General features: G+C 41.7%; 1 pseudogene; it reads right to left on the bottom strand.

Moving 5' to 3' along the window:
- The window catches only part of LOC138993497 (melanoma inhibitory activity protein 2-like), a 31,373-nt pseudogene extending 8,273 nt beyond the window's left edge, over window positions 1-23,100 (bottom strand).
- Window positions 23,101-23,413: the final 313 nt, after the last annotated feature.

Below are 23,413 nucleotides of genomic sequence, written 5' to 3'. Positions count from 1 at the left end.
AAGTGCTCTTACCTGGAAAGCTGCTGGCCTAGGTGCCAGCATAGCCACGGGACCTGCCCGGGTTCACCTTCTCTTGGGGTAAAATGAGGGGTGTCGGGCCCAGGCCTTTTTACAGACTCCAATGTTCGAATCTTAAAAGCAAGCAGGTACTTTACTCAGCGTTGAGCACTGGAGAGCAGGAAAGGATTGGGAACTTTTCCTGTTGGCTGGGATCAGAAAGGGAATCGGACACACGTGAGGCAGTGAGCATTGCCTATGGTCTCCTGGGCGCTCCCGTGGGAGGACACCCTCTGCGCACCGTCTCACGCAGGCTGGAAAACCAAGGCAGCAATCGTTCTTGCTGAGCTTGGTGGCCTCATCTCTGCTGGCCCTTCAGTGGGTAAGGCTTTCGAGCTCCAGATTTTCTTCTCACCTTTATCGTCCCTCTTCTCCCCCTTACGTATACACATGCATGCAAAATTTTAATGCAACCCCCTTTCATTCTACCGTTGATGAGATGCTGTAGCAACTTAATACTTGTTTATGTTCATTAGCCTATGGTAAAATTGGTTTCTCTTTCTTCTTTTTAATCCTCACTTAAGGATATGTTCATTGATTTTAGAAAGGGAGGGAAGGGGAGAGAGAGAGAGAGAAACATCAATGTGAAAGAGAAATATCAATCGTTGCCTCCCATATGTGCCCCGACCAGGGGTCAAACCCTAAACCTTTTGGGTTCACTCCAGCCAGCTGATCTACCCGGGCAGGGCTGAAATGGTTTTCTTTATACTCGTTTTGACCCAGGTCGTTGTGACCAGAGTCTCAGGAGAACCTTACTGTATGTCCCCAAGGAGCAATTATGGTATCCGCTAATTCATTGCTCACAGTGACTTTTTAGAACACAACTACTGTGTATAATGAGAATTGACGTGCATGTGTGCATGTGTGTACACAAACTTATGTACAGAATACACACATAAAACCATCTTCAAGGAAAATAAACCTAATTGAGAAGGTAAAATATAAAAATAAATGAAGACAATACAAATGGAAGCACTTGAGTGACGACTTAAAGAGACTGTAACAAACCGACAGCTGAATGGAGAAGGAGTTAACCTATTGAACTCTTGATATCCGAGTAAAGCTTCTCCCTGCAATGAAATGGAGCAATGACACCCACTGCTTGGCTGATTTCTGCTTATTTTTTCAGTACAAACAAAGCTGTGTTCAAAATAAAGGATAAGTATATCCATGTTAATTTTATGTAAGACTAATTTCCCTAGCAGCAGAGAGCTTGTTTCTTTGATCTCTGCCTGCCATCTAGGCCGCAAAACTGCTACTTAATGTTCTTTGGGCGGGTTTATGTTCCCTGAAAGTGACAGATCGAATCTGTATGTCTGCCAAATTGCAATTTTTTTTTCCTATTTAGCAATGGACCAAAGTATTCATGTGAAGAGTTTAAAGCCAAAGTTTGTAGTTATCTGATGACAAAGTTAACTTAAAATGACCATTCTCAGAGGAGAGGCTTGTATCAGTTGGAGTTTTTCTATCGTTTAACTTGATGTCAAATGCTTTATACATTCAGAAATTCTGGCAGAATTTCAGCCAAGTGCTAGTTTTCCCCAACTTCTTCCTTGAAGAAGTTAAAACACCTGAGACTTGTAGAAGAGAGAACACACAGCCATATGATGAAGCATTGAGTCCATTAATTCGTAGTGTCTTGGACTTGATCAGTGATCCACAGGCTTTGTTCATGGCGGGGTGAGGGTTGGGGGGGGCGGCTAAATAAGCAATTTTCCACCTCTTTCATCTCATGGCACACATAAACTAATTACAATGATACCAACCTCTAGAATTGTTATTATTAAAAAGACTGACAATGCCACGTGTTGGATAAGATATAGAGGAACCGGCCCTGGCCAGTATGGCTCAGTTGTTTGGGCATCATCTCATGCACCAAAAGCTTGAGGGTTTGATTCCTGGTCAGGGCACATGCCCAGGTTGTGGGCTTGACCCCTGGTAGCGGGCATGCAGGAGGCAACTGATCAATATTATATTCTCGAATCAATGTTTCTCTCTCTCTCCCTCTCCCTTCCTCTCTCTAGAAATTAATTTAAAAATCATATATATATATATATATATATATATATGGAGAGAGAGAGAGAGAAACTGGAATTCTAATACATTGCTGGTGGGAATGCAAAATTGTATAGCCACTTTAGAAAACACAATGTATCGTTTAATTTATATGAAATCTTAGAAATGGCAAAAATCTATTGTGCCAGTCTGTGCTAGTAGTTGTGCAAGTGTATACAATTGCCAAAATTTATCCACTTTACACTAAAAAAGGGGGAGCTTTATCATATGTAAATTATACCTCAATAAATCTTGGGGGGGGAAGTAAATTGGTGATATTTACATTGGAAAGATAAATGTTGAGTAACTATTTTCTGTAGTAAATGGAGTAGCAGTGCAGCTGACTTGTCATCTAATTTGACTCTTAGGCTTCTTTGCACCACAGTTAGAAAAATGTTTATTGTTGAAAGTATTACATATGTCCCTTTTTCCCCCATTGACCTTCTAGGCCCCCCCCCCTCCCCCCCCAGCCCAGGCCTTCACCACCCTATGCACCCATTTTTATGGTGTTGTTGTTGTTGTTTTCAGGCATGTTTTAAAGAAAATAATATACATCTTTGAAGTACCTTTAATTTTTTCATTAAAACTCCAATATAAATATTACATAAATTGCTATGAACATTCTATAAGTCCACACCAGTTTGCAAATATGTGATTAACAATTTAAGTTGGAAAATAAAGACAGACTAATGACACCATATGTTTTACTCCCTTTGCTTTAAATATGTGTGCTGTTGGCTAAAGCATTGAAAACACACTGAAAGAAAGAACACTGCTAAAATATTGTACTTTTTTAACTGAGGAATATTAAAATCAAAGCTTAATTTGACAGCTTAAATGTTGTTCGTCCAACAGTAAACAGTGGTGTGTTCAAATAGTGACCTTTTTCCCTTGGGTCTTTGAAACCTGAGATCCACTTTGATTATTTGAGCCAAAATGTCAGTGAATGGAAATATTGCCAGAATTGTGCTTTAAAAACCAGTAGGACTATGGAAGTCTATACATAAAGAGGGGCCCAAAGTGTAAATCTCAGTGGGCAGAGACGGTTTTCAAAACACAATTTCTGAAAAATATTTTGCATTTCTAATGTACAGTGTGGTGCATTAGGTGGGGCTTAGAAATCTGATATCCAGTAATGATCTATCTGTGGAAACAAACGTCCTATGCCTGAATTTAAATGTCAAAGCACTCCCTTCCTTTTTTTTTTTTCTGCTTTCTCTTCTTATGCTTCTTTTGGCTTCAGGACCTCTTGTCTCCTGATTTCACTGATGTCAATTTCCCCCAAATCTGATATTTTCTTATTTGTATATTCTCTTAAGTGATAATAAAGAAATTTGGTAAAATCAGGTTTGTGGGTAAAACTATGGCATGGTAGGGTCCTATAGCATTTGCAGATTATAGATATAAGGGGCCTGTGGGAGATGGATTCTTGGGAACATTGAGCTTGGAAGTCACACTGGGTTTGAATATTAGCTCTGCTGTTGCTCTGTCCTTGACTGTGAGCTAGTGTCGTAACCTTCCCAGGCCTTAGTTTCCTCATCTGTAAAATGGGATTCATGCTTAAAGATTGTTGAGAGGATTAAAAAATATTGTACCTAAAGTCCAAATGTCCCTGAAGTTTGCCACTAAATCTATTACATCCTGGTCTCCAATCTGCCAAATGAAAAGACCACCACCCTGTCTTTCTCCAGAGTTCCTAGGAACCCTGATCCACATATAAGCCGAGCAGTGGACTGCACATCTGCAGTCAGCTCTGCCCAGCTGTCCCTGGCCACCCTGCTTAGCTGGGTTGAGGCTGAGCTGGGCTAGATGCCCAGAAGTGATGCCCTGTGCGGGCCTCTGGAGTGGTACCTGGAGCTTCTGTTCCACGTGCCTCCACTTCTCTGGTGCTCTGTGTGGCATCTGAACAGAGGAGGGTATCTTCTGTTTGTGTCTCTCCCCTCCACCCCACCCCTTCACCCAAAGTCACAGGGATACTTGTCCCCTGGTACTGAAGATGTCTTGGAATGCCCAGCCTTTCCTCCTTTGTGACAATTAGGCTCTCAGAGGCTTTGTTGTTTCTACCACCGTTTCTTCTTCTCCAGGTCCTCTGGTCCAGGAGACTGACCTGTATATCCATGCCTGGACCCAGTGTCTATGTATGTTTGTTCCCAAGGGGCTCCTGGGTCTCGTAAAGATCAGGAAATGGAACTAGATATGTTCATTTACTCGTCATTCAAAAAATATTAATCGCTACACTAAGAGCTGAGAATCAGTGGTGGACAAGATAGCTTTGGTAAATATCCTTACAGAACTTTCAGTCTGGTGGCAATAAATGCAATGAATATGCAATTTACCAGGCAAATAAAATAATGTGGTGAAGGGAGAGTAAACAAGGAGCTATAATGTCTAAGTGGATTGGTGGGTGTGAGGGAAGCTTCTTGCAGAAATGATATTGGACCTTGATCAGCCGAGAAAAATCTATGCCTTTAATGAAGGGGAAGAATATTGGAGTAAGGGCAAGGGAGACAGGGCTGTCCTCCCAAACTGTGCAAAAGGGAGTATCCCCCGAAGGGAGTATCCCCTAACAGGGAGAGCAGGGTGTAAAAGGAATGAGCTGGGGGTTGGGGATGGAGAGCCCTAATGGGATAGAGCAAGCTATAGCCCAGCCCGCAGCAGAGAGCAACTGCTGGACTTGGGGTTTCCAGCAGCTCTCAAAGGCTCAGCCTGCTCCTGAGCAGGTACTTTCAGCCTGAGCAGAGGCTACCTGGTGAGGCAACCACCCAACCCAGAAAGGCGGCAGACTGGGCCAGCTTATGGTGACTGCATGAACTGGGACCAGTGCTTTCTGTAACTCCCCTCCGCAAAGCCTGCATTCCTATGTAAACCCCATGAGTCAAGGGTTCTCGTCATTATATTCTGACAAGATGCAAAATAATGAACACAGAGACTACACTACCGAGCAAGTGAACTTTTCTATATGCTCAAATTCAGTAGTTTTCCCCATTTCTTTCTGAAAACATGGTAGATGGAGATGTTTTCCTCCCTTCCCTGGCTCTGCTCTGCTTCCTCTCCCCTCAGACGTCTCTGCGTCTCTGTGGTATAGTTATAAGGAAAGGGACACTTTCTGACAGCATTTTGCATTTCCTGCGGCAGGTCAACAGGATGTTTTTAAATGTAGAAGCTTTGACCTTAAACAATAAGATGAGCAACTTTAAATGAAGAGATGACGGGGACTACCTGCCGGCCTGGCTCTCTTGTTTCTTCAGGGATGAACGACACACGTATGTCTGGATCTGGACAGATTCCTTGACACCCTTTTTTGTTTTTTTGACCTCTAGGGTGATGGCTTTTTCATTTTGAACCCTCTCATTTAAAAAAAACCTAGTGTCCTATTTTAAAAAAACATTTCAATTATAAAATAAAACAAATATTAAAAGTACATAAAACATCTACATGTAGTTCGACAAATAATTATACAAGACCACCCAGGCTGAGATAGAGAACATTGTCGGGTTCCCAGTATCCTAATGTGGAGAGGTAAAGACTGGGATATACCGTCCTTGTTTTTCTTTATGATTTTTATTACCTCTGATGCTAGCCTGGGGACACACTTCCCTTCTCCTCTTGCTTTTCTTCCCACCTCCCATACCCTGGAATGTCTTTTGGTCCCACTCCACTTGCGAGCTTGGATTAGGACCTCCTCATCGATCTTCCTGTTGGGCCCATTCTATACTATTATCACTGCCCTGGCACAATGCATGCCAAGTATTGGTATCTTTAAAAAAGAGTAACACTCTACACAGTATACTCCATGAGGACCAGGACAGCTGACTAATCCTTGGGAACCCAATGTCCAGCACAATGCTTAGCATGTGATGGGCACCCAGGAAATGCTTGTTGGTTTGGAAATTAACTCTGAAAAGCATTGTCAAGGTCATCAGCCTAGAGATGAGACCTTAAGGTGAGAATTTTCTCTCACTATTGTTAACTACTAAATGATTGTTAATTTGGAATGCCAAATCCTTTGCTGAGGATTTTTTTTTCCCCTCAGCAAAGAGGTGCTGGTAGTGGGTTGAGAATGGATGGGAGGAAAGGGGCAACACTTGGAGACTGGCTAGGATACCCAGAGGCCCTCAGAGCCAGCTGTGAATACTAGATAAAAGGCCATAACCAAATCCTCAGAAGCATCTCTGCCCCGCGTCCTAGAAGAAACAGTTACTCCACATATTTGGGAGCTATGCAAAGCCTGGCAAAGGGGAAGAGGGAGCTGCTTGTGTGGTTTGGATGAATCTGAGGTTGCCACCATATGGATTTTGTGCTATTCCTGCTGTTTATCTTTTAAAAATAGGGCAGTGGTTACACAGCTGAGGCTCGGAGCCTGCCCAGCTCCCTGCACGACTCTGCCCGCTCCCAAGCTTGACAGCACTTCCTTCCTGACCTCGAGTGGCTTCCTGCTCTGGCCTTATCGCGCACAAAACTTGACACTGCACTGGATGGAATGCACTTAAAGTCCATACATGGAAATCTTTTGCTTTCTACATTTACAAACAATTGTCATCGACAAAACGCTTTCTTTCTTTCTTTCTTTTTTTTCCAGACTCTCGTAGCGTAAGGATTAATACGGTTGCAAAAGAGTAAGGGAAAGAAAGCACTTTCCATCTTCATCGCTCGTTTTCATCTGAAATTTCAATATTTTGTTTTATGAGCCAAAGAAATAAATAGTAAGTATGACATATATGTATACATCAGCAAGGGAGAGGTGGTGGGAAGTTGCAGTGTTTACAGGGGGCTTTGGGAAATGGCTTCCCACACAGAGTGAGTTATACAATTCACTTTATATGATTTTCATTTTATTACGTCTCCACCTTAAAGAAGAATGGTGGGTATTTTGGTTGTGAATATTGTTATATAAAGACAAGTAATCTTTTAGTACTGACATCTTTGGCTTCCCTTGCAAATTTGAAGTGTTTCAGTAATTCTGAAAGCTCTTTTGTTTCCCTTCATCTGAGACCCCCTGATGTACTTTCTCCCATAAAATTTCAAGGTACATATAAGATAGTCCTCACATTGAAAATTAAAATTTGGAATGCCAAATCCATCAAAGATAAATGGGGCTCACAAAAATTTTAAAGCCTCATTTTCTGAACTGTTGAATATTGATAAAGATAATGCAACAGAAGTCTCAGGGACATAGATCACAAACAGCTTTCCAATGCATTAAAAACAAGCCACTCTGAAAATAATCTAAAATTCGGTATGGTGCAGATCTGGAAATTTCAAGGGGTTAACAGAAAAGAACGTAGCCTGGAGAAGGTTCCTGGGAGTGTCTTGGCTTTCTAAATTTAATTGCTTTTCATGAGCTCATCAGCCTTCTTAAGATATTATGATCTTTTACCCAGGCTAGGGGGATTTCCTCAGATGTGATTAAAGAGTGGGCTGGGCCATGTCCTCAGAAGTCAGAGTACTTACTATTGGGAGCATGAACTCTCTTGGAATCTTTCCCGATTTTATTTCAGAGAAATCCCCCCTTGAAGAACAACTCCCACGATGGAAGCAAGGGACAGAGGAAGCCTTTTGAAATGGATTTATTTTTTAATTTGAAAGTTGAAAAGTCTCCCCTCACCTCTTTGAGAACTACTTAAGTACGAGTCAGGGGAAAGAGTTTGAAGTCTCTTTCTTAGGATGAGTAGATTAAATAAGTGAAGAAAGTGCACACTCATCCTGAGTTATTGCCAACGTCCATGACTTAATTACTTCAGGAAGCCTGGTGGACCCCGGGGGTGAGGGTAGCCTAGGTTTTTCGTTGATTCCTAAGGAACAAGGCTGCCTTAACGAAGTTACTACAGGTGAATATAAACTCCCCTGTGACATGTGACGAAGTTGGAGCATGTGACAGAGAAGTAGGGGACTGACTGAGGGTTGGAGTGGGAGGGAAGGTCTCTGTGCAGATTGTATTTGAGCTGCCGCCAGCTGAGGTACAAAGGCCTGTAGGTTCACTGCGCCCTCCCAGGGCATGGAGGGTAAGAATATTAAGAGGGGAAGTCGAGGAGGTAGTCCGGGGCTAGATCCTGCAAGGCCTCCGAGATCATGGTAAGAGTTTTGGATGTTGCCGAACCGGTTTTGCTCAGTGGATAGAGCATCAGCCTGCAGACTGAAGGGTCCCAGGTTCGATTCCGGTCAAGGGCATGTACCTTGGTTGTGGGCACATCCCCAGTGGGGGGTGTGCAGGAGGCAGCTGATCGATATCTCTCATCGATGTTTCTAACTCTCTGTCCCTCTCCCTTCTTCTCTGTAAAAAATCAATAAAATATATATATATATAAAAAAGAGTTTTGGATGTTTAAGTGTTGTAATATATATAACATATAATTTGCCATTTTAACCATTCTTAAGTGTACAGTCCAGTGGCATTAAGAACATTCACGTTTTTGTGCAGCCACCACCGTCCTCCTTCTCAATAAGTTTTATCTTTTGAAACTGAAATTTTAAATCCACTAAACAATAACTCCCCACTTGCCCTCACCACAGCGCTTGGCAACCACCATTGTACCTTCTCTCTCTATGACTGTAACTATTCTATGTACAAGACATGTAAGTAAAATCATACAGTACTTGTCCTTCTGTGTCTGGTTTATTTCGCCTGGCATTATATCCTCCAGGTTTATTTATGTTCTTGCAAATAGCAGGATTTGCTTCCTGTTTTTTTTTTTAATAGGTAGGGAGGAAGGGGGAAGAGAGAGAGAGAGAGAGAGAGAGAGAGAGAGAGAGAGACCTCGATCAGTTGCCTCCTATATGCACCCTGACCAGGAATCGAACCCACCACCTTTTGGTGTGGGGGGCACTGCTCCAACCAACTGAGTTACCTGTCCAGGCCAGGATTTACTTCTTTTTTAAGGCTGAATAATATTTGACTATGTATATACCACATCCCCTTTAACCATCCATTTGTCAATGGACAGTTATTGTGAATAGTGCTGTAAAATACACTCCAGCAAGGCACAAATATCTTTTTTGATTCTCTACTTTAAATTCTTTTGGGCATATCCTTAGAAGCGGAATTGCTGATCACGTGGTAAATTCTCTTTTTAATTCTCCTTTCCACAGCTGCAGCTTTTTACATTCCCACCAGCAATGCAAAGGGGTTATAGTTATTTCACATCCTTGCTAATACTTGTTATTTTTCCCCATTTTATTTTAAATAATATAGTCGTCCCATGGATGTGAAGAAGGTTTGAAATCCTTACGTTAGAATCCATTAGATAATTTTAAAGGTAGTCACACGATCCTCTCTCTTTTTTGAAACAGTCACTCTGGCTGCATCATGGGGAATGAGTTGAAGGGGGAGGAGAGAGCAACAGGGAAGATTAATTACGAGAATACTTTGGTGTCCAGGAAAAGGATGATGGTGGCATGGACCAGGTGAGTCATTTTAAATATATATTTTATTGATTTTTTACAGAGAGGAAGGGAGAGAGATAGAGAGTTAGAAACATCGATGAGAGAGAAACATCGATCAGCTGCCTCCTGCACATCTCCTACTGGGGATGTGCCCGCAACCCAGGTACATGCCCTTGACCGGAATCGAACCTGGGACCTTTCAGTCCGCAGGCCGATGCTCTATCCACTGAGCCAAACCGGTTTCGGCAAGGTGAGTCATTTTAAAGAAGAGAAGTATGGAGATTCAAGCTATACTTTAGAAGGGAAATGTATTGGTCTTAAAGATGGATTGGGATGTGGGGTTCTGAGAGAGAGAAAGCAATAAAGTATTAAGGTTTCTGGAATAAACAACTGGGTGTTGTTGTTACTATTTTCAGAGAAGACTGAATGGAGGATCGGGGAGGTACCAGGATTGGAAATGAAAGGCTCATAAAATACTCAGTGGAAGCACCAAGAGATAGAAAATTGGATTGGTAACATGGGGCCTGGGAAGACTGCTGCCAGTCAGAAAAGTTAAGTCAGTAGCTGAAGGTCACAGGGCACAGAATGCAAGTGGCGGAAGCAAGAAGCAAACCCAGGGTGGTGTGACTCCGAAGCCTGGTCTTATCTATTCTGTGTCACTGGCTTCCAGTCAGAGCAGGTCGTTCTCCAGGAATTTTGATCAATGACCACGTTTATCTACTTTGGGAAATCTCTAGTAATAAAAAGGAGTCCGTGTGGAGTGACCTCCGAGGCACAGTGGGAAACCTTGTCATTGTGATAGTCGTTCGAGAGCAAACCAGTTAAAAAGCTGAGGAAAGCACAGCTGGCCTGGCTCCGTGTTTGAGCATCGACCTAGGAATCAGGAGGTTGTGGTTCAATTCCCGGTCAGAGCACATGACTGGGTTGCAGGCTCAATCCCCAGTAGGGGGTATGCAGGAGGCAGCTGATTAATGATTCTCTCTCATCATTGATGTTTCTATTTCTCTCTCCTTCTCCCTTCCTCTCTGAAATCAATAAAAACATATTAAAAGAAAAAAAAAAAAAGCTGAGGAAAGCCAAGAAAGGAAATTAGGAAAACACTCCACATATTTTTCTACACATATTGCCCACATCACGAATGGCTTCCGAAGCATCACTGATAACTTTATAGAATTAAAAGCATAGAATGCTTTAGTAAGGACCAATGGCATGTTTTGTGGGACGCTCCTTCTGGAGCTTGGAGAAGTACAGGCAAAAAAGTAGTGGATTTGGCCCCAGGTAGTCCTTGGTTTGAATCCTAGTTCTGCTTCTTAGTTGGCTGTGTGACTGTGGGGAAATTACTTAACTTCTCTGTACCTTTTTCTTCATTTGTAAAATAGGGACAATCATTTCTTTCTCAGGGGATCCTGTGAGGCATGTAAAGTGGTTACGTACAGCCGGGTTCATCTTGGGCTATGTGTAAATGATAGCCATTATTAATGATAACCATCTTTAAATTTTTTCTTCTTCTTTTTTCCTCTTGTTCTGTACAATATGCTTTTCTCTTAGGTGAAAGGATACAGGAAAGACAAACAAACAAAAAGCAGTACAGAGCACAGGCCATCAAGGTCCCACGGAATTATTGAGAAATCAGGGACGTCACTCTCCCTATTGAGTCCACTTCCTAAAATAACTCCTTGACCATCTGTGACCCTCCCTGACAGAAGTTACAGAGAGAAACGAGTGAGGAGTTCAGCTTGTTTCTTACCAGCACTTGTCTGGTTGCTTTCTTGGCTCTCCTCAGCTTTTTAACTGCTTTTGCTTTTGGAAGACAATTATAACAACAAGGTTTCCCACTGCTCCTCGCAGAGGTCACTCCACACTGCACCGAGACTTCCCGGAGGAAAGCACGCATGTTCTTTTGCTCACCGGGTAGCAGCTTGACCTTTTCTGACTCTCTCTTGCCTAGGTCCCAGTGCAGAGCCTGACTTTTTAAATCAAAGGGCAGAGGCACATACAGCAGGAGCTGGCATGGTTTGGGCACTGATGGAGTGCGGCTGATTAGGAGGGAAAGGTCAACACTGCCTTGTAGGGTCCGTGGCTGAAGCGGTCTGAACTGGTCTGTGAGATAAGTGACAAGTTTAAAGTCACTGAGCCATCATCAGAGGGTTAGAAGTAGGGACTGGGGCTTGTGGAAGGCTCTGGAATTGGGATACATCCTGGTGGTCTTTTGCATGGAAGTGGAAGGTAGACAGAGGGTGGATGGATCATCCATGAGGAAGCAGAGTATGGGCAGAGAATGCTGTGGGGTCAGAATTTGAGACTGACTATACTGTGGATTAGGAAAAGAAAAAGGAGCCAACGACACAGGCACGACGTAGAAATCCTACATCTCAAAATGTAAAACAAAGCCCAGGGTTACCCTATCCCAGAGAAGCCAACCCTGGAAGTACCAGGAGGTTAGGAATGGAGGCCAGGCCATGGCACTTGGTAGCTCTCAGGAGCTGGTGACTCTAGTACCCATTTCAGAGACTGAGGGAGAAGTCTCATCCTTACATTAAAGGAAGATGGGTCACCCAGCCGGTGTGGCTCAGTGGTTGAGCTTCGACCTTTGAATCAGGAGGTCACGGTTCAATTCCCAGTCAGGGCGTGCAGGAGGCAGCCCATCAGTGATTCTCTCTCATCATTGATGTTTCTATCTCTCTCTCTCTCTCCCTCTTCCTTGCTCTCTGAAAAAAAAAAAAAGTATTTTTTTTTAAAAAGGGAGATGGGTCATTAACTTGAGGGGCTGGCGGGTGAAGGAAACCTTTACACTAGTCTTTTTTTTAAAAAAAATATTTTATTGATTTTTTACAGAAAGGAAGGGAGAGAGATAGAGAGTTAGAAATATCGATGAGAGAGAAACATCGATCAGCTGCCTCCTGCACATCTCCCACTGGGGATGTGCCCGCAACCCAGGCACATGCCCCTGACCGGAATCGAACCTGGGACCTCTCAGTCCGCAGGCCGACGCTCTATCCACTGAGCCAAACCAGTTTCGGCCACACTAGTCTTTTGAGAAGGATCTACAGTAAATTAAATTTGATCAACTTACTTTTTGGAAATTACTACAAATTTTTGTCACTGTTTTGAGCAGATTATCTAAATACAGACTTTTTATAAATCACAGACATAGGCACAGTACTGCCTATATCAAAAAGGTTTTTAAAACTACTGAAGTGTTTAAGAAACAATGTTCCATTTTCTCCTTATGTTTTAACTTGACCTAACACACCCAAACTAAATACATTTCAACTATTTTCAACCGATTTTTGAGGTCTTTTTTATACTTACTATTTTGAAACTAATTTTAGTTTTTATTTTAAAATAAAATTTAAGATTTATTTGTTTACTAAGATTTCTTTACTGAGCATCTTAACTTTGCTGCATCTGGTGAGTGTTCATTTCCCTACCTACTAACAGTTGCCCCTAAAGCACTTTCCAATTACCTTTAGATGAGTAAGCTTCTAGGCGGGAGGGCCAGAACCTTGCTGTACCTTAGTCCCCCTCCTTTGAGAAAATGACACATTACGGAAACTATTAGTTCTTAACAAGGGAGTGGTTATTTCCAAGATTGAAGAAGAGATAGACCATTTCAAAAGGTTCACCTCTTTCCCTTTTATCTCTCCTTGTTTATAGAGATGGGAAGGTTCATATAAGGAAACCTAGCCTTACAGCACTTTCCTTTTGAGGGTGTTTGCAATGTTTCTGTGTGCCAAAATGCCCGAGTTTATTAATATGCACTACACATTGTGTTTATTTCTGTTTCATCAAGGTTTTGCCAGATCATGGCCTGTCTGTGTCTGATAGTGGCTGTGTTTGTGTATGAGCACAGGGTCATCTGATAAGGAATTGTCGCATCATGCGATTAAGCCATGTTTAACATGGGTGTGAGCCAGAAGAGTTTGACTCCCAGCACACTTTTAGAAGGTCTGATCAACAAAAGAAAGTTCAAGGCATCTTGAAAGAGGTCATTGATTACAACCAGCGTCTTGATCATTCTGGACTTCTTCCTTCCTGCAGAGACACAATTAAAATAATGTGGTACAGTAGAAATGTTTCATTGCTGGAGGAAGAACACTTCCCCGCCCCCTCGCCCCCCAGAGATAAATCAATGTAAAAATCTATCTCCTGTTCAAGAAGATTAAAACAAATAGTTTTACCTGGTAGACGTTCACTCAATGAATTGTAGAAGAGTGGATGCTTTATTACATGCATCAATTCCCGAATGCTGTCTAGGACGACTTTCTCAGCATATCCAAGGCCTCAAAGGCAGACAGGGAGCATTGTGGGGGCAAGAATTCTGTATTATTTACTTTTGCATCCCTGGTTTGGTTTTGTGGTACTCAGTAAGTGCCTCATAAATTTCATTCCAAAGACTGGATGATGCTTGAAACAAATCCAGTTACTAGGCAGGAATCTTAACTAAAACAAACTGACTTGTAATAGTTTAATGATATTTTTGTATTGATATATAATCTCCAAATTATCAATGCTATAATCAGCTATAAAACTGAGTTAGTCTGGAAAATACTGGAAGAGAGTTTTGTGTGATAGCTAGCTAAAGCTCAGGAGCGATGCCACCCTCATCACTATTGGTTTTGTGCGCCAAGGAAAATTCCACAATGAAAGTTTTTCCTTATTATTTTTTTGGCCTTGGGTTCTTCTCCTAAATACTATGGGTATATCATCTTGATGAAACTTAAAAAAACATGCACACACACACAATAAAAGAATGTGTGTTCTCTTCCGTACAGTCTGGTAATTTTAGTAATCCGTTGCCCTATGAGATACAAGGCAACTCTGCTTCCTCTGTAGTCTGTTTTTTCTTCCTTTCTTTCAAAATAACCTGCCATCTTTCCAAAATAAACATGAAGGGGAAATACATTAGTGGGTATGTAATCACCCAGTTATCTGGAGCAGCATGCCTCGAAAAAAGTAGTAAAAATAAAAGTCATCAGAAATTTATTCTGGTTTTGCAAGACTTGTTAGTCTTCTTGTCTTTTCTTTATATGATTTTTAAAGAGAAACATTTATATTTATGTAAAAAGTTTGCTAAAGTGAAAATTAAATAGTTATCTGCCTACAACTTATTTTCTCTTAGATTTCTCAGGTTATAATTTTGGTGAATGTCATCAAAAAAGTTTATCTTACAGATTTTTAGCATTCTAGAATTATATCATGTTCTCTATCTATTCAATAATTATAAAGTCTCATTCTGAAGAACTTATCTAATAACTTTGCTAACCATATAATTATGTTATATACATTCATCATAAAATGTCTATTTAACATTCATTTTTAGACACCTTGAGTTTAAGGATACTTTTAGGATTTCTTTTAATCCTGAGGGGTCTTTGATATTTAGGAAACATTTAGAAAGCTGACTTGCTCAAAATACTGGTGAATAATTTTACTACCTTCAATTTATATTTTGGAAAATACAATGATCACTCTACTTTTCCTTTCTCCTGTTCTTCTTTTCCTCCTCCTTCCCTTCTTCATCTTCATTCTTTTTATTATCAACAAATGATTTATTTAGCACCTACTCTGATACTGTGCAACAAAGGTCCAAAGTTTTCAACTACTTTCCTTAGATCTCAGAGCAAAAAGCTGACCTAGGAGTCAAATCCTGACTCATTCTATATCATTACCACATCCAGGAGCAGAATGTTAGAAATAGAATACAGGTTTGTTAATAAAGATCCTGCTCTTTTGGAGTCTATGATAATTTGTAGAAAGCTAAGCAAAACTATCTGTGTACAGCCTACCAGTCTAGAAGACAGGATTTGCCAAACAATTTCACAGCTTCCAATGTTTACTCCTCGGAGGCAAGTCAACAGCTTTTGCCCAGACACATGCTTATGAGACCTGAGGGTCCTTATCTTGTCACGAAAGTCACAAGAAGGTTTACTTGCAAGCAGACCTTAGTAACTATGGGGATCTTAAAGCCAAAGAAACAAATTACTTAAAAAAAGGGATTCTTCAGTTTAGAATGGCTGCACCCTCAAATTCCAAACTACTGTGACAATCATACCTGGTGTGTATAGACCTTCCCTTGCCTTTGAAGGTTTATTTATTACAATTCTACATGCTGAAAAGGGACCATTGTTCGCTCTCCCGTGAGTTCACCTCCAGCCAGGACTCTGGAAGGAGAACCTGAGTGTGGGCTCAGAGCTAAGCCCCTCTTTTGGTGAGGAGGGTCAGTCCTGAGGCTGGAGATCTCGGTAAGGACGGCGAGAGCCATGACTCCCTGTGCCTCTCTATCTGAAATGGACACTTCTTCTCACTGTAGGGCTAGGGCACGACCGGGCCTAGAGATGGGGAAGGAAAGACAGATATCCTCTGCCAGGACCCAGGAATCCCACATCACAGTCCTTTCTCTGAATATCTTCACTAGCTCACCTCGCCCAGTCAGTGGGGATAGTGCAACAACTGCTCAATTCATAAAAGAAAAGGAAGAATAAAGAAAGAGCCGCAGTGCTTGCTGGCAGTTTGTTTCTGTCTGGGTACCTGTGCTGACCAGTCTGGCAGGTTTCCTGTTGATGGATGACCAGCTGGCTTCCAGTCACTGTGCTGGGGCTCCCTGGCTGCTTAAGCCATCAGATTCCATCCCCAGGAAACGAGCTCATCCACAGTCATCATAGCTTTAGTCTGTGGATTATAATAAAAGCTCTTGGAGATAAGGAGGATGAATTCAATTAAAATGTGTAGCCACGCTTCCTCAGGGCAGAGCTATGGAGTATTTCTGACTGTATCTTGGAACTGGGCGAACTAAAAGGCCTTGTTTAATTAGAGAAAGAGGGGTTGGTATCAATGGAGCTAATTCTCTTACCCCCAAATTACCAAGTAGGCAAGTTCCCAGGCTAAAGTGTCAGCCTGCCTACATTAGTCCAGCTCTATGACTTTGGGCAGGTTACTAACCCTGTCACCTCAGTTTTAATGTACAATTTTCCCCGAATATCCATGGGGGTTATCTTCCAAGACACCCAGTAGATAGTACTGACCCCTATTTATACTGTTTTCTTCTGTACACACATACCTATGATAAAGTTTAACTTATGAATTAGACACAGTAAGAAATTAGCAACAGTAACTAATAATAAAATAGAACAATTATAATACTATACTGAAATAAAAGATATGTGAATGGCTTTGGGGCCACTATTAGACAAAACAAGAGTTACCTGAACACAAACACTGTGATATTGCTACAGTTGATCTGCTAACCCAGATGGCTACTCAGTGACTAACAGGCAGGCAGCATCTACAACGTGAATATGCTGGATGGAGTGGGACAGCATGAGATTTCATCATGCTACTCAGAACAGCTTGCAATTTTTAAATTTATGAATTATTTATTTCTGGAATTTTCCATTTAATATTTTCAGACTGAGGTTGACTGCAAGTAACTGAAACCACAGAGAGCAAAATCGTGGATAAGGGGGATTACTGTATCTGTAAAAATGGGAATAAGAATAGTGATATTTCAAAAAGTTCTTAGGAGTTTCCTTTGCAGATTTAAATGAGTTAATATCTAGAGACACACTCATGGATAGAGAGCAGGCTGACAGTTCTGTTGTGTGTGGGGGAGTGGGGGGGTGGGGGTGGGGAAGAGTTTGGGGAGGAGTTGAGAGGTTGAGCAAAAAAGAAAAAGAGAACTCACGGACATGGACAACAGTGTGGTGATTGCGGGGATGGTGAGGTGGGAGAGGGCAGAGAGGAGATAAATGGTGATGGAGAAAATGAAATAGAATAAATGAGTTGATGTCTATAAAGTACTCTTAACAGTGCTATCACAGACTCAGCACTAAACATGTTTATTTACAGAAGCACAGGCGGCCATTATTACCATTTCATGAAATTCACCAACTCTGGATGAACAGAAGAGAAAAAAGAAAGAGGAAAGCAGAGAAAAAAACCTTTCTGGCAAGGAATAAAGATAACTTTACATACATTATCTCACATAGTATTTCCTTTAATCCTCATAATAACTTTGAAATAAGTAAAGAGCTACTATTTTAAGAGAGCTGGGAAGAGAAGTAATTTTTTTCCAGCTTTATTGAGGTACGACATGTCAAGGTTGTATATATTTAGGTTGTACAATGTGATTTTTAAGCTGCAAAACAAGACGATTTAATCACATGTACATGTGAAATGATTGCCGCAATCAAGTTAATTAACACATTCATCACCTCGCATAGTTACCATTTTTGTGTGTGGTAAGAACACTTAAGATCTACTGTCAACAAGTTTTAAGTATAACAACACGGTGTTATTAACTATTGTCACCATTAGATCCCGAGACCTTATTCATCTTGGAACTGAAAGTTTGTATCCTTTGACCACTGCTGGCTCCAAAAATGATCTAGGACTGTCTGTTCAAGCGCATATTTGTTTCCTGTGGGCAGTAAGGACCCAGTAGAGGTTTGACAGAGTGACATGACCATTGTTCCTGCCGTCTAGCCACACAGCCTCTCTGGGAGCAGAGTCAGAGAGACCTGAGAAGGCCTTGGACACAGTCCACAGAGATGGGTCTCAAAGGGGAAGGAGGATATGGGGATGGAGAGATGCAGCCAGAGTTGAGACATAGAGTGTTAGGATTTCGTGACCGGCTGTGGGGTCAAGAGAGGAAGAAATTGAGGGCTGACACCAAGGATTACTGAACGTGGTAATAATGACTCTACACATTTTGGTTTAATTGTGGAATTTAAGTTTAGTCAAGTCATCGAATTTGGCTTATTTTCTACAGTATCACATTGCAAGCTAATACCACATGGCTTCTGTCACTTATTAGCTATGTCCTTTTGGGCAAATCATTCACATCCTGAGCCCCTACTTTCTCATTGATAAAATTTGGGTAATATCTACTCCTGTAGAATTCATTTTATAATTTATGTGCATAACCCAGTCATGACCTGAGAGATAGCTGGGTTAGTATGTTAGTTCCCTTTGAAGGAAATAATTTTGACTAATGGAGAGAGACAAGGTCAGTGCGTGGCTAGGGTGCCTGTTCTCCCTTCCCCTCCTTGGCTCCTCCTCTCCCTGCCTTCCTCTCTCTCAACCTCACTGCTCTCCCCTCCTCCCCTTCCCTTCCTTCTTTCCCTTTTCTTTCCCTTTTCTTTCTCTCCCCCTTCACCTTTACTTCTTTTCCTAGCTAGATTCTGCAATTCAGAGAAGCTAACTACCAGTATTTCTTTCTTGTAAATAAAATGAGACAAATAAGCCATTTCTGAACTTTTACTTGTGGGTCTAGAATTTAGCTCATGTGCACGTTGATATTTAAATATTAATATTTAAATCACCATTAAACTGGTCCTTTGCCTCAATTGATCTAAGTGTTTTTAATTTCTATCTTCTTTCAGATAATTGGTTCTCATTGTTTGAAAAGTGATGCCCAAGAGGACTCAAGTGTAAGCATGGGTGAAGGGATGCTACACTGTCTGCTCACACTGAACTTGGGCAGGGCCCTGGCCGCCTCCTGCAGACTGTTCCTGCTCACCTTGCTTCAGCCCACGCACGATTCCATTCTAAAGGAGGTGGAAACAGAATCCCCACAAACCTCTTTCTATGTGCTGAGCTTGGAGGGAGGTAGGCCAACTCTCCTGGTCTCTTTGGGCCTGTGTGCACTTCTGGATCATAGTCCTCCAAATCACACTATCATTTAAATACCTGTTTGTTTCTCTTCTCCCTTACGAAACCCTGAACCTCAAAAGCTGGACCTTGTTCTATTCATGGCTTTATTCCAGCACCTAACACAAGAGTGGGCACAAAGCACTTAGCGAATGACTGGAGAGCAAGTATGTGTGCGTCTTAGGGGTGTGGGTAGAGATGTCTACTGCTACACTACTTCGAGAGAAGACTTTGGACCATGTGGAACTGGTGTTATTTGTCAGACGTGTGTGTACAGCAGACCAAGCCTTGGGGGAATTTGTTGTAGCGTCAGGCACTGGATAGGGAGGATAAGCTATGCGGCCTCTGTTCTTTCTAGGTTAGTCTCTCAAGTCCATTCTAGTAAAACTTCTGCATAGATACTCCATTACAAGAATAAAGCTCTTTTAAGGCAGAAGAAGCATTAAGCTACCGGATGGTTCTCCATAGTTTGTCTGGACACAGCAGCATTCTATTCTTTGCCTACTCGATGGAGTCTAAAGTGTTGGTACCTCTGGGTTATTGTATTTAATAGGTGCTTACTGAAGAAATGTTTAGGAGGGGAGATTGGACCCTCCTTGAGTTTGTGTAGCCTCCTTCCATGGGGGCCAGAGTCTGACAATTTCTGGCCCTGTGGCCCAGGCTAAGCAATGCTCTGCCGCTTTTCTGTTGGCTTCTCAGCTCGGTTATTCTCCGGGAGACAGGAGAAAGGAGAGCATCACTGTGCTGGCTGGGAAAGGCTTTATCTCTGTCTTTCTAGCACGTAGGCTTTGTAAATAAACCGGAGTCTCGACTTCCCTGCTTTGTTAGTGTGTGCTATCGTCAGGACCTGGAGCCACTTGGCCTTTCTGTCAAAGACACTTGTTTATGTGTCGTCTAGAAAGCCAACCACTGCCCAGAGGGAGGGCCAGTTTGCCCGGGGAAGTGTGTCTGGAGTGTAGACCAGAGTGTATCTGTATCCCTTTTTTATATTTTGGACTGATGAGAGCTCAGCGTTATAAACAAAGTGAATATTATAAGCCAAATGTCCACAAATAGAGAGATGCGAAATTGCTGATAGCCTTCTGATAAAGTACCATGTTTCCTGTTCCTCTTGGAATCATCTCCTAAACTCTGTTCTATAATTAAGATTTAAATTAGGTGTCATCCACCTCTGATCAGATACTACTACCAGAGGGGAAAAAGGAAGATAAACATTAAAAAAAAGAGGTACTGTTAGAGGAAGACAGAATAAAATACCCTGGTTTTTTTTTATTGTAGTAAACTGCATACAACTTAGAAACTCATCATTTCAATTATTTTAAAGTGACACTTAGTAAATTCACAATGTTTTGCAACCATCACCACTATCTGCAACATTCTGATCACTCCACTGACCTTCTCCTTTTAAAAAGCCAAAATTCTATCTTCCTAATAAAGAAACCAGAACAATTTTTAAAAAATATATTTTTATTGATTTCAGAGAGAAAGGGAAAGGGAGAGATGGAAACACCAATGATGAGAAAGAATCATTGATCAGCTGCTTCCTGCACGCTCCCTACAGGGCATGTGCCCTGATGGGGAATTGAACTTCAACCTCCTGGTTCATAGGTCAATGCTCAACCACTGAGCCACACCAGCTGGGCAAAACCAGAACAATTTTAATCAACCACTGACTGCAGCAATCAATTCATAAAACACCCATACTATACATCTACCATCCACAAGAAACTAAATCTGATTTAATTCTTTGGTATGGACTGTTATGAAGAAATTTACCAAAATACATATTGCATAGATATAGGCAAAAAAATTGACATGTAGAATATTTTAAGAAATATAATTTTATGTTTGTAGAGTATCGCTACGCAAAGAAAAGAGAAGGTAGAATCACATTTGGTTATTTTACTTAATAAATATAAAGATGCAGATAGGTACCCGGATGGCATGGCTCAGTGGTTAAGTGTCGACTTATGAACCAGAAGGTCATGGTTCAATTCCTGGTCAGGGCACATTCCCAGGGGTGTGGGCTCTATCCCCATTGTGAGGCATGTAGGAGGCAGCCAATCATTGAATCTCTGTCTTCATTGATGTTTCTCTCTCTCTCTCTCTCTCTCTCTCTCTCTCTCTCTCTTTCTCCCTTTCTCTCCAAAAAACAAAAAGATGTAGGTAGGTGATATCAATGTACACTAATATTTTTTATTATTATTACCTAATAATAGGTTAGAAATCACTAGTGATTATCACATTAACAGTATGTGGTTTAATAGCAATATTTGTATATGATGATTTTCTAGGAGTTCATGCTTATTAACTCTATTTTAAAGCAGGCTACCCTTTCCTTTGGTTACTTAAAAATTTTCCCTAGCAAATACTCACAGAGAAAATACAAAGTTAAATTTCAGTGAGTCATGACAAACTCTATGTTATTAGAGCTCCAAAGTGTTGCTTTATCAGCAAGTACTCTTCAACCATTCTCATCAACTGGTATCTTTGCAGCAAGATAATCTTACTTTCTTCTTCATAGGCTAGTTACAGAGTTCTAATTATAATGTGAGTCAATACTTCTAACAAGTGGCATATTAGGAACTACTGGCAGCTATATTGGATGGTGGCTCTCAGCTCCAACCTGTGGGATTTTTTTTTCTTTCCCCGCCCTTGACAATCCCCTGGCAACCTGTGGGATTTTAATGTCATTTTAGGTGAGGGGCTTTGCCAGCAATTGATGCTGAAGCCAAGCATGGGATACCTCACTTGGAGACAAAATATTCCATCTCTTCCTTGGTGGAAGAAGTTAGGATGGTCTAAAGACAGAGCAGGTGGCACATGTTAGGGGAGCTAGATAGACAGACTATTTCTCAGCAATGATGTAGAGGCCCAGACAAAAATCTATGATGATCCTAGAGAAGAACCTGTATTTAGGTGGAAAGAAAAGTTCACATTGGCAAGACACAAGGCAACTGGATCCAGAGAGACAAACTTTAATGGAAAGAAAATTTAAAATTCTTTAATCGTGAGAAAAGAAAGTTGATTCTTCCTTTCTTAAGATCACTGCTAGTTCTCCATTTTGTAGAATAATTAATAGAGAACGGCATCTCTAAATAAAGAAATAGAGGTGACAATAACCTAAATTATATCTCTAAGCAGTAAATTGTAGACCTGGCAAAGAAATAAAAATGTAAATTTCCAGGGTAAATTTTGTCTCATTTTTGTGATTGTTTTCATTTTAATTTTTTAAAATATAGTTTTATTGATTTCAGAAAGGAAAGGAGAGGGAGAGTGAGATAGAAACATCAATGATGAGAGAGAATCATTGATTGGCTGCCTCCTGTATGATCCTCACTGGGGATCAAGCCCACAGCCAGGGCATATGTCCTGACCGGGATCAAACCATGACCTCCTGGTTAATAGGTCATTGCTCAACCACTAAGCCATGCTGGCTGGGTTTTATTATTGTTTTTTTACTTTTAAATATATTTTTATTTACTTCAGAGAGGAAGGGATAGAGAGAGAGAGATAGAAATATCAATGATGAGAGAGAATCATTGATTGGCTACCTCCTGCACAACCATCACTGGGGGATCCAGCCACATCCTAGGCATGTGCCCTGACAGAGAATCGAACCATGACCTCCTGGTTCATAGGTTGATGCTCAACCACCGAGCTATAACTGGCCAGACATGTCATTGTGGTTTTTGTTTGTTTGTTTTTATCTAGAACAAGCATGTAGTGTTTTTCTTTAATGTGGGACTTGATCATTATTATATTTTACTAGAGGACCAGTGCATGAAATTCATGCACAGGTAGGGTCCCTAGCGACTGCCAGCCAGGACCTCCCTTCCCACCCGCCTTAGCCTTGCGTTGCCTGCTCACCTGCTCCACCATCCTGCTGCGGTCCCACTTGTCGGGACCCATCAGGGCCAGCAGTGCCTCCACTGCTGTCCACTGCCAGCGCCACATTGCTGACACCTGCCATGTTCCGCACCACCCTCTGGTGGTCAGCGCATGTGTAATTCCCAGTCAGTCAAACTCATGCAGTAGGAACAATTTGCATATTAGCCTTTCATTATATAGGATACTAGAAGCCTGGTGCACAAATTCGTGTACAGGTGGGGTCCGGCTGGCTCACCCCAATCAGGGCCGATTAGGCTGGGCCAGCTGGGGGGAAAGGATGTGAGAGGTTGGCCAGCTGGCCCTGCTCCCAATCGGGGAGGAGGAGGGCAATTGGGGGCGGGGCTGTCCAGGGGGAGGGGCTACAGGTCAAACTCCTGGT

Source organism: Myotis yumanensis, unplaced genomic scaffold (assembly GCF_028538775.1).
Source record: "Myotis yumanensis isolate MYYU_CA2020_CCGP unplaced genomic scaffold, mMyoYum1.0.hap1 SCAF_15, whole genome shotgun sequence".
Lineage (NCBI taxonomy): Eukaryota > Metazoa > Chordata > Mammalia > Chiroptera > Vespertilionidae > Myotis > Myotis yumanensis.
This window is presented reverse-complemented; position numbering and strand designations above follow the sequence as displayed.